This window comes from Propithecus coquereli, unplaced genomic scaffold, assembly GCF_000956105.1.
Source record: "Propithecus coquereli isolate 6110/MARCELLA unplaced genomic scaffold, Pcoq_1.0 Scaffold599, whole genome shotgun sequence".
NCBI classification, from domain to species: Eukaryota; Metazoa; Chordata; class Mammalia; order Primates; family Indriidae; genus Propithecus; species Propithecus coquereli.
In genome coordinates this window covers 57,544-69,785 of record NW_012151940.1, presented here as the reverse complement: position 1 = coordinate 69,785, position 12,242 = coordinate 57,544, and positions in this window count along the sequence as shown.

The window sequence follows — 12,242 nt, the reverse complement described above, 5'->3', positions numbered from 1 at the left end:
TTCTCATTTACTTCCTTTCTATCAAATCCCTGAAGCATGAATTTAGTGATAAGTTTAAATAGTCTTTGTGTAATTTTAATGGCTATTAGTTTGTATTATCCTTCTTGTCAACTGCCTGGAGGCTCTAGGTGTGTTGTTCTAACTGCACAGTCAGGCAAAACTAGCCTGGAGATGAAGGTACGGTCAGAAAAGTAGAACCTTAGCCTGCTTTGCCGATACTGTATCTTTTCCACGGCTATGCAAATAGGAAAGGAAAGTGCCCCACAAGGAAAGTGCAGCTGAGGTCCAGGAATCTAAGGAAATAAATACATGGTCGTGGGAATACGGTTTCTATTAAATAGAAAAAACTAAATTTTTGACCCATTTATATTTTCATTCATTCATTTATTATTCATTTAAAAATATTTATGAAGCCCCTTCTCTGGGCCAGATACTGCGTGGGGGACAGGGAGACAATAGAAGCAATTCAGACAGGCCCTCAGAACGCCGACACCTATCCAGGCAAACAAACAGATGACAAGTGCTGCCACGTGGCATGATTACTGTGACGTGAAAAATGTATGTAATATGTGCAGTGAGAGGCTTTTAGTCCAGGAGTGGCAGGGAGAAGGACAGGAGGATTCCGCGGAGGAAGCGATCTTTAGGCTGAAACTGTGAGAGCAACTCTTTCCAACACAGCTAAGTGACGAGGAAAAGGAAAAGCGCTCCGGTCAGAGAGAACCTCAGACCACGGATTGTTAGAGGTTGACAAGGCCTGAGACGCCGCCCGACGCAATGTCTTCCATTCAAGTACCGGGAACCTGAGGTTCAGGTCAGAAGCTGCTCTGCACGCCGCCAGCAGAGCTGGAACTAAACCGACTGCACCAACTCTCCGGACTCCTTCCCCAGCGTGTCCTGGTCACACCACTTCTGCACAGCCACAGTGACCGGCTAGCTGACTTCCTTTGATTCGAGCATTCTTGCTGTCATTCAAGCACGTGTAGATGACCTCTGTGTGCTCCTGATGATAACAATGTGACTCAGTCACAAATTCTGCCTTCAAGGACCTTATAGCAAACCATCAGAAAAAAAGATAAAAATTGCCAAATGTGAAAGCAGAGGTGTGACAGCGAATGCAGATGGGGCTGTGGTTGGCATCTTCGTCCGTTCGGGCTGCTGTAACAAAGTACCATAGACCGGGGGGCTGGAACAACTAACATCTCTTTCTCCCAGTTCTGCAGGCTGGGAAGTCCAAGATCGAGGTGCCGGCAGAGCCAGGGTCTGCGAGGGCCTCTTCCCGGGTTTCAGACGGCCGTCTTCCTGCTGCGTCTCACAGGGTGGGCAGCAGAGGGAGGGAGAGCAAGCTCTCTTGCATTGTCTTTTGTTGAACAGGGGCACTGATCCTATTCATGAGGGCTCCACCCTCATGACATAGTCACTTCCCAAAGGCCTCACTTCTCAACGCCATCACCTTGGGGATTTGCATTTGGGGGCAACATTCAGTCCACAACAAACAGGGACTAGAATATTTTTTTGGTAGGCACATTTCTTCTATTATGCGTCTGTTTTAATATTTGGGTATCTTATATCCCAAACTAATTGAACACTTCTCACAATAAACAGGAACTGCCATTCATTGCTAGTGGGAATGCAAAATGGAGCAGCCACTTTGGAAGACAGTTTGACAGTTTCTTACAAAAATAAACACACTCTTACCACACAATCCAGCAATCGTGCTTCTTGGCATTTACCCAAAGGCGTTGAAAACATATGTCTACACAGCATCTGCACATGGATGTTTATACAGCATCACTCACAATTGCCAGAACGTGGAAGCAACCAAGATGTCCTTCAGCAGGTGATCGGATAAACTGTGGTACATCCAGACGATGGAATACTATTCAGGGCTAAAGAGAATGAATCATGAAAAGACAGAGAGGAAACCTAAATGCAGTCACTAAGCGAAAGAAGCCAATCATCATCCCGTACGATTCCAACCATATGACGTTCTGAGAGAGACAAAACTATGGAGACTGCAAAAAAGACCAGTGCTTGCCAGGGGTTCGGGTGGGGAGGACGGATTTTGGGGCACTGGAACTATTTTGTATGATAATTTAGCAGTGGACACATGCCAGGGACATTTGTCCAAACCCACAGAATGTACCCCATCAAGAGTAAACCCTAATGCAAACTGTGGAATTTGGGTGGTCATGAGGTGTCCGTGTGGGCTCATCAGCTGTGACAAGGATGGCTCCGGTGCCAGATACCGAGAGCGGGGAGGTCGTGCGGGTGTCGGGGCAGGGGTACACAGGGACTCTCTGTAGCTTCTGCTCAGTTTTCCCGTAAAGGTTAAACGGCTCTAAATCAATAGTCTATTGAAAATTTTAAAGAAGAAAGGTGCAGCAGTGAAGAGCCAACATTTGCTCAGTGTTGCAAGTGCGTGCCGGTCAGGAGAGAACACCCTGCTGGAGTCGGGAGACCCCCAGACGCCAGTGGCTTGAGCAGCAGTGCGGTTTTGTGCTCTCACCCAGCAGGTGAAGATGCGCACTCGGGCAGCTCTGGTCCAATGGCCACGCGTCCCAAGGGTCTTGTTCTCTTCTCCTGGGTCCCAGACGGCTAGACCAGTAGAGAGGGAAAGAAGACCCCTTCTGCTTTCGTCTCTCCCTCCGGAAGTGAAACATCCCCTCCCGTCCCGTTCGCAGGGAGAGAGCGGAGCCGCCGTCCTCACCGGCGTCAAGAGGCTGCGGGAAACGAGACCGCACCGCGGCAGCCAGGGCCCAGCTTCCACGTCTGCCGCTGCGGAAAAGGAAACTGGATTTCCGCGGACAGCTGACGGTCTCCAGCTCCAAAGGGGACTTTAATCATGCAAAAAATAAAAAAGCCAGCTCTGTATCCCCCAAGGATCTAATAGTCCCAGACAACCCCAACCCCAGCCCCAAAGTGGGAGCGACGTCTCCCGGCGAAGGCGCCCCGGGCCGCGCTCCCACGCGCATCCGCCGGAAGACGGAAGCGGGGCCCGGGGCCATCGCCCCTCGGCTGCGCCCGCGCAGGCCTGGAGGGGTGGCTGCGCCTGGCAGGAGGCAGGAGCAGAGAGGGCGCCTGCGACTCTAACGCCCGTCTCTGCTCTCGCCACAGCTGCTCTCCCCGTGGGCGGCGCCGTCGGAAACCCCTGAGAAGCCAGGGCGGCTTCTGACGTCACTGAGGCCGCGACCGAGGCGCTCAAGAGGTGGCGCCCTCTACTGCCGGCGGGCGACGGTCGCAGCGGAGCTGAGGAAGGGGCCGCCGAGGTCCCGCTTCCGCCGCGGTGACGGGGCTGCCTCCAAACACGGCGCCCTCCGCTCTCTTATGTTGTTCTCTAAGTTCACTTAATTTTTTTACTTAAATAGAATTCCTTCAAACAAGGAACTTTCTGGCCCCGCCGTAAATGGCAGCCAGTGTCACGTGTGTTAAATGGAAAGTAAGGAACGGAAGCCAGTGTCGGTTAGAATGCGAAGACATCCTCCTGCGCACCCGCTGCACGCATCTCGCTCGGCCTCGTCCTCGGTGGAGCACTCGCGGGAAGCGCCGTCCTGAACCGTAGGGACGACTTCGAATATCAACGCGCTCACTCCGGTGACCATGGGCATCGCAGGTTTGCTGTCGCACGGTTCGGGCCTCGGGAGGAATGAAAGTCAAGGGCTAAAGCAAGTGCTGCGATCAAGTCCACTGAAGGACACACACAGTGAAGCGGAGGCCTGCGGCCACCTTTGCCGACCTGGGAGACTCGGCTGGGTCACCCTGGACAGACGCAGCAGCGCCCGGCCCGGGAAGGCAATGGGTGCCCACTGGCGGGAGAGCCGGGCCGGGCCAACGTCCTCCGCAAAGCATGCTCCAGGGGCCTGAGCTTTAACTTTAACATCGGAGACTCCAGGTCCCGAATGCAAGGCCCGGTCCTGAGAGTTCTTCATCCGCCCAACCCTCACGTGTTAAGTGAACGGGAAGAAACAGGTGTCATGAAGGGAGAGAAAAAGTTTTATCACAGTAACCGCTGGCTCTCGCGTTTGGGAAGGCAAGTGTGTTCACTCAGGAACATATCTTGGTAAGTGGAGTTGAAGGTGATGGAGGGGCCTGAGTGTACCCCACATTGCCAAGGGAGGAATAGTTTTGGTGATCCAGAGACAGAGGGAGATACGGAGGGAGAGAGAGTCAGAGAAAAGGAAGGTTCAGTAATAGACGAGAAACCTCCCCACGGTGCGGTGGCCAGCTCCATGCAAACCAAAGTGACCCAGAGGCTGGAGGGCACTTGTCACCTAGTGTCACAGTGCCTCTCAGTCCTGGGGCTCTCCTTGCCATCTTCTAGAGTGGGGAGGGCAGAGAGATACCAGGGCACCTGTCCCAACCAGCACAGCGACTGCCCAGAGCACTGTGTCGGAACGATCCCTACGCCTCCCTCAGGCTCGGTGGGGAGATGGTGTCTGCTACAGTGCAGACAGGGTGGTTGGCACATGTGCTGCCTTCTTGTCACCCCTGTTCCAGTGGCATCGTGCTGTGCTTCTTTTCAGACGTCTACCTCTGTTGCTTACATTCCTTACCTACGTCAGTTTCCTCACCTATAAAATGGAAACGGTAATAAGAGTGCTTTTCTTATGAGGTTGTCGTGAAGATTAAATGAGTTTGATGTAAGAAAAGGTGCTTGGTTCAATGAGGCTCAATGGTAGCTAAAGTTAATGTTATCACTGTCTTTTCTATTCTCCTGTCTCGTCCCACATTCGCTGGGAAATGTAGACTCTCTAACCAGAACTCTTTTAAGTTCTTTCCCCCACACCTCAGACATCGAGTTTGCTTCTGTCTTTATTTTCTGTCCTGTGTCTCAAAACAGTGTCCCTCCACGACCCGAAGTGAGTGCTTTCACCTACGCTGTGATACTGTCTCTTCCTCCTCTTCTCCTCCTCTTCCTCTTTCTCTCCATCAGCACTGCTCGCCAGCATCATCATCACCACCTTCATCACCATCATCATCCTCACCATCATGACCACCATCACCATGATCAGCATCATCACCATCATCATCACCACCATCATCACCATCATCATCATGATCATCACCATCATCAAGCCTGTATCTTCCTGTTTTTTGTCTTCCTTCTGGCTATCACCCCACCGATGCCCACCTGTCTCTTTCCTGTGTATCTGGTTGACCGTCCCGAGCAGTATCTTCCCTTCCCCATAAACGTGCTCGATTATGTCCCAGGCCTAGGGAAAAGGGCACCTTCTTCCTACCTCCCCTCCCCCCTTTTCCTGTAGCTGCTGCTCTGTTTCTCTTCCTCTCTTCACCATCAGTTGTTAAAAGAGCAGGGTACACACACGACACCCCCTGCTCGCTGCTGCTTCATGACGCATGCTCTGTAGTGTGGATTCAACCCTGACGTGTCCTGATTGCCACGTCTCCTGGTCACTTATTCCGTCTCTCTGCAGCATTATCAATACAGTCAGCAGTGCCAGCTAATCTTACTGAGAGTGTACACCGTGCCAGTCACCGCGCTGGGCGCTTCATGTACACTGTGGCTGCTGCTTCCCAAGCTGCAGATCAAACCCGATCGTCCTTTCCAGGCTCCAGACTGGGGTAGTGCCAGCACCACGGATTCGTCCTGCCCACAGCACAGTGCACTGAGACCCCTCTACTGGGTGTCTCCTGTTTGCTCCTCCGGTTCCACCGGGCTCCTTCCCCGGCCTGTTCTGCTCTCCGAGCGGCTGGCCCCGTGCACTGCCTCAGCGGGCTCCCTGGCCTCCGGCTCCAGCTGTGTTTGGCCAGTGGCCAGCCCTGGCAGAAAACTGGAAAGAGAGAGGAGAGTGAGGAAAAGGTATCGATTCCTCAGCCGCCTTCTGCTGTGGCGGTGCGGGCCGGCGCGTCTGGTCACTGTGCTCCTCTAGCGAAGGTCACAGCTGCTGTCAGCAGCCCTGGCCATGCAGCGTTCTCCGGATGCCAGCAGCTGCTCCCTTCCCCTCCCCCGTGGAGCCCAGGGCCAGCACCATCCCCCTGGGGCCTCCCCCTACAGCTGCCCACACCTTTCAAACAGCCTCTTTAGTAGACCCTCCTCACAGTACTCGACTGGAGCCTGTTGACTTCTCTGACCAGAGTGGTGACTGCCGTACCCCTCCCCATTCCCCGTCTCATGGAATGGGGTGGCTACAACGTCATCTTCCTAAGGCGGAAACCAAGACCAGTCCCAGGCTCCGTTCTCACCCCTTACACCCAGTGAGCCCTGCTGTTTTCCTTCAGGGACATGTCCCCAAATCCACCCTGTCTTCCTAACTCCTGCTCTCATGTTACTCACTGTCTCAGACCTCAGTCCTCCCTCCTCACTCCAGCAAAGTGATTGCTCTGCAACGACGATCTGAACATTTCAATCCCTTCCTTAAAAACACCTCCATGGTCTGTAGAATTAAGAGAGAAGTTACAGTTTACACAAGGGTTCGCATAAAGACGAGTCTCTTTGAAACCCATAAAGCAATGATTTTTGTGAAACATAAGAGAATTCCTACGTAATAATACATTTACCTTTAACATACTGAGGCAACGTATTTGCAATTACGTTTCACTAAATGTCTTGAGAGCATTGAGAAGTTATTTCACGCTTAAGTGAAAATAAAGCCTAAGCAAATTTGATTTCTAATACCTAGCCAAATAATAACAAAAACAGCAACAACATAGATTATTTCATCTTCCTTAGGTCTGTGAGAGAAAATAAATAACAAACCTAAAGTACAGAAAAAAAAATATTGGCATCCTATCCAACAAATAAAAACACAATTCTCTCAAGCAAACAAGTGACAATTGCCATAAAGCAAAGGATTCAATAATTCTTTCATTTTTCTTATGGGGAAGATTTTATTTGGTGATAATTTTAGTGTAAACTCCTCCCCCTCCATTCCCAGATGAATAATGGAAGCAGTAAAAAAAAAAGCCCTGTGCCCAACCTACATGCCAGCCAAGGACCAGGAAGGGCCCTCCAGAGAGGTGGGAAGCCACGCGTGCAGCCCCTCCGCAGGACAAACGACATTAGCCAATTAGAGACCCGGCTCCTGCGACACTGTGCTCGACGCAGAGCAAACAGAGCTGAATGTTTTAATTCCCTGGGAGCGAGAATCTTTCATTAGACAGACTCGCATAATTTCTTATTTAGGAAAGGTTTAAAGAGATTTGTGCTGGAGTATTTAATCCAAAACCCTGGAACTGTCGCAGCAGTGGGTACAGATTAGGGAACAGTTGACTTCACACATTGATATTCAAAATAGAAAGGTGCAATTCGTCAAACGTGGCAGGAGATGGGTGAATGACAGCAGCCAGCACCAGCTGCGCGGGGCAGAGATCTTGCTCTCTCCAGCCTTCAGGAGCTTCTGTAGCGATTGGCAAGTGAGCTTCCCGCTCAACGGAGGGCTCACTCGAGCACCTGGATGCACAGGGCTTTGCAACACCAACCGCAGGCCTGATTACGCTCAGGAAATAGCTCTATCGTATCTCTCTCCCTCTCTCTCTCCCCCTCTTTCTCTCTCTCTCTCTCATTCCCTCTCTCTCCCGTCCTCTCTCTCTCTCTTGCTTTTTCTGTTCTATCCCACTGGGTTTTCATGGCACAGACTAGCAATGCTTCCACTTGGCAGTGAGCCGGCAGTCATAAACTCCAAGAAGGATTGTTTATTTATAAGAATTCTGCATTTAGGGTAGGTTCAATAGAATGCTTCAATTTAAAGTAAGCAAGAAGCATTGGGTAATCCATCAGCAATTTATATTTTCCATTGAGAGAACAGCATGCATCACTATCTGCAAATAGCCACACACTCCCTCTCGGTGTTTGCCAAGCCAAATACCCAGCCAATGAATGTTGGACAGCCCGGAGAGGAAGCGAATGCATAAATCAAATCTCTGGATTTTGGAGACAGTGTGCAGAGAGCTACAGGAGAGGCCCACAGACCTTGGAAAGAAGCGACCTCCGACATTCAGAGTTGTAAGAAGTGACTGTTAATGCTTGCTACTAGCCTCAAGCAGAAGCAGTTTGCCCCAACAGGCAGTCTGTAAGGTGTAGTTACGAGACCTAGGAGAGCCCAAGCACACGCAATGACTGCCGGGGACGGTGTCAAGGTGGGAGGGCTGGAGAGTGACCGTGCGCCCTGCCTGGGGAAGCACCTGTGGATGAAGAGGGGCGCAGACAGCAGCAAGGCCGGAAAGGAGACCCAGACAGCGACAAGGCGTGTGCCAGTCCAAGAGCACAAGTCCTCGCGTCTGAGTGGGCGACCGTCAGACGAGAACCGTCCCGAAAACCCCCCAAAGCCATGCACCCCATGAACTCCTGCTGGGCAGCCAGTCTCCTCTTTCTTCTCCGTCTTATCTCTGCGAGGAGTTTTCTGAACGCCCCTCCCCACACTCCCCTCCCACGCTTCCAATCCCAGTCCCCCCACCATTGATCCGCATCACGTCGTTCTGAAGGTACAGCTCACGAAGCGAGGGGTCACAGCCAAGTACTTGCAAAGAACAGAGGAGAAAGTCAGAGGCCTGGCCAAGGCCTAGACTCACCCTGGCACCAGCGTAAAACACGTTACAATAGTGACAGCAATAGACCCATGCGCAATTTCTGAATGTTTCTATACATTCCAAATATTGCTGTGATACTTGAGGGGAAAATATAACAAGAATTAAAAGCATTATAGGCAAAAAGATAATAAAATAAAAGTCCAGGAAACAGTTTAAAAAGAGGTGAGTATTTGAGGGTAGAGAAAGAAAAATCTTATCACAACACATTGGCATCCAGCCCAACAGACATTCAAGTAAGTGCAAAATCAGGCAGAATAGAGAGTAGCCCCGCCAGTGGACTTGGGGTTGAACACAGCCACACCCCACGAAAGGAAAAGTGGAAGAGGCAAGGCAAGATTCCAGTTCCAATCAGACGTGAGGACAGAAGGCAGGTGTCCCAAACGGGAATCAGAAAAAAATGTTGAGAGAAAATAATAATAATGAAAACCAAGACATTCAGGAGACTGGGAGAAGGACACTGAGGTTCCAAAATGGAATGCCAGTTTCTCGCAAGACGAGTTGCCAGTGATGGAAGGGGTATAGTTTGCCTCCAGTATTTTAGCTATTTTTGTGTAAAAATCAACGACAAAATCTCAGGGGCACAGGAAAGTGAGCACTGATCTAGCTCACACGTCTGCGCACCAGCAGAGGTCAGATGACATAGACCGGTGCCAGCTGGGTGCTCTGCCACTCTCGGAAGCTCCCCCTTGCAACGGCACGGTGTCTGGCCTGTGACAGATGTAGGCTTGGCTGGTTGGGGGGTGGTGCTGGTGTCACTCTCCGACACATGTCTTTTATTCTCCTCCTGGGACCAGCGGACTAGCCCGGGCATGTCCTTCTTACAGTGAAAGCAGAAATGCCAAAAAGCAAGCCCAGCTGCAAACATGTACTTTACACTTTGGGTCGAGCAGGCCACGCACATTCCACTGGTCCAGGAAAATGACAGCCAGGCCCAGTGTCAAAGGGCAGAAGTACACTCCACCCCTGGAGGCGGGAGTGGCGTGGAAGGAATGAATATTTCCAAACAACAGTCCACCAGTGATCAGGTTTTAAAACATAATAAAAGGAAAGATGCAGAAGGCAAGAACAAGGCTAAGTCTGATTCAATTGTCATTTTTGTCAGATAAGCCACAGGTCCCCAGTCTCTTTTCCAAAGCAACAGGAGCCATGAGCCCAGGTGCTGACACCTGTATTTTCTTCTTCCCACAGCTGAGAACACACGACCCCCATCTTCTCATGTGGCCTTGCCTGACAATCTTGCTGCGGCCAGATAGATGTTAGAAGCTAACCTCATTCTCACAACTTGGATGTCCAGGGTAGTCCTACGATGCAAACCACTCAGCCGCCACCATCGGAATGGTTGGCCCATTTCCCAGAAATGATTAAATGTGGAGTAGGGATTCATTATTATTTAAAATCAATTAAACGTCCAGTATGAATAGAAACCAGCGTAAGGGCTTGGGATCACAATAACATGGTGACTGGTGCTAGGGAAACGCTTCGAGGCTCTTGCTCAGTTCTACTTAATGGTGATAAAGTGTAGAACTAGGAAAGCCAAGTGACAGTGCCCTGCTCAGCACGAAACAAAACTCTCCGTGGACCAGACGTGGAACAGAAATCTAACTAATGAAGAGAAAGGACGTGGAGGACTGCTTTGAATCCAACGGAAGACAGCAACGTCTAGGAGCTTGGCTCATGTGAGGCTAACAAGGATGAAAGTTTCCGTAAGAATTGGGATAAGAGCCAGGCCCCCTGCACGAAGTCCAGGCCTGGACAAGGGCACCCCACCATGATTTTATAGGAAGCTAGAAAAACATCGCAGGTGACTGTCCTCCTGAGGCTACCGTTTCATAGAAAGCAGTGGAGCTGCAGAGGTCTGGGCCCTGTGAATAGAGGTCCATGCCCCACTGGCTCTGCGGTTAGATCTGTAACATCTTCAGTAACACAAGTGAGTGGAGCCTTGAAGCCATTGTATAAACCAGTTCTACACCGTGGACCTGGGGTGGGGTGAAAATCACATAGGGCCATAGAAATATAGCAAGATCATTACATAAATAGGAGAGCATCCAAAACAAAAATGGAACCAAGATAAAATGAGCCTTCAAACAAAATTAAAGCGCTAACAGTGTCTACATAGGAGCATGACCTGGTGCAGAATTTTGGAAGTTCAGCAAGTTGGGGAGCTGGGGCAGGCACCCACAGGGGGAGGGGCCCGTCCGGCACGATGTTTGTAACGTGGACAGTATGAAGAGACTTGGTCACGAGGAGCAGGCAGCAAAAATAACAACCATGTAGGGACGGGGGTGGTGCTGGTAACAGGAGGTTAGTTAGTACGGGGAGATTAATCAAATAAGTAAATATATTGAAGACAGTGGGAGCCAGGTTTCTCACTGGCAAAGAAGAAAGTTACAAATATGAAAAGAGGGAAAACCAGGATGAGCCCTGTAATGTTGGATTGGAGTTTGAAGGTATAAGTGTAAACTCGCATGTACATATTTATTTGTGTATGTGCATACATATATGTACATATATAAAGGTATAGAAATAAATGTAAATATAAATGCTTGTGTGTGTGTGTGTGTGTGTGTGTGGTTCCCTACCTGCTCTAGCTACCGAGAGGGCCGGGCACCAAAACCCCAACAGCAATGAGCACATGTAGAACTCAGATTTTGGTTTCTAAATACCATTTTCCACTAAAGGGAGCCAGGGCTTCTCGGAGAAATGACTAATTCCATAGCTGGGAAAGGAAAAATACAATATAAGCCTGAAGTATTTTGTTATGCTAAAAGATACGTGTTCAAAGAATGGTGGGAACACATCAAAGGGACAGATGCAGCGTGAAGGAGTCCTATTGTCCACATCTGGCACAATCTGAGCATTAAAATAAATAATGGCATAACTAAGTACAATCAATTGAATAAAATAAGAAAATACAAGTCTATACTGATACAAATGCATCATTGAATAAATTAAAAGTTCGATGAAGAATGTGGTATTTACATAGTTTCGAAGTACCACTCTTCAAAATACTTCTTAGTAACAATGGTGAATGGATAACTTTTCCAGCAGACACCACGGTAATTTGGTGGCTATTGTAAACATAATCAGTAATAGAACAAATCCAAACTGGGTGCCACCTGATAGGGTACAACAAAATAAACACACTGTCGCTTGTGTCATATTCCTGCCAAAAATGCATAACATAAGTCTAAGGAGACTTCAGATAAATTCAAATTTGTCAAGAGGCAAAATGCAAAGCATGAGTCTGGACTGGAATATTTTGTTATAAAGAGCATAACTGGACAACTGATGAAATCATATAAGATCTGATGATCAGATTGCAGCAATGTATCCATGTTAACTGCTTAATCTTGGTAGTTGTTTGTGGTTATGGGGAAAGCATCCTCGGTTGTGAGAGATACACCCTGCAGTATACAGGAGTGATGGGACATCATGACTGTAACTTACTCTTAAAAGGTTCAGGAAAAAATTCTTTGTATCCATTTGCATCTCTATTATAAGCCCAAGATTGTTTCAAAAATTTTTAAATTAAAAAAAGTTAACAAAAAAAAGAAGTAAATGATAGAGTTGACTCATTGAAGAAGAAAAAAAACAAAATTACAGAACACATGAAGAAATTTAATACTTAGAAAAAGTCAGTGAAATAAATTGAGACATGAATTCACTTTAGATAAAATGCATTTTTAGAAGAGTGATAA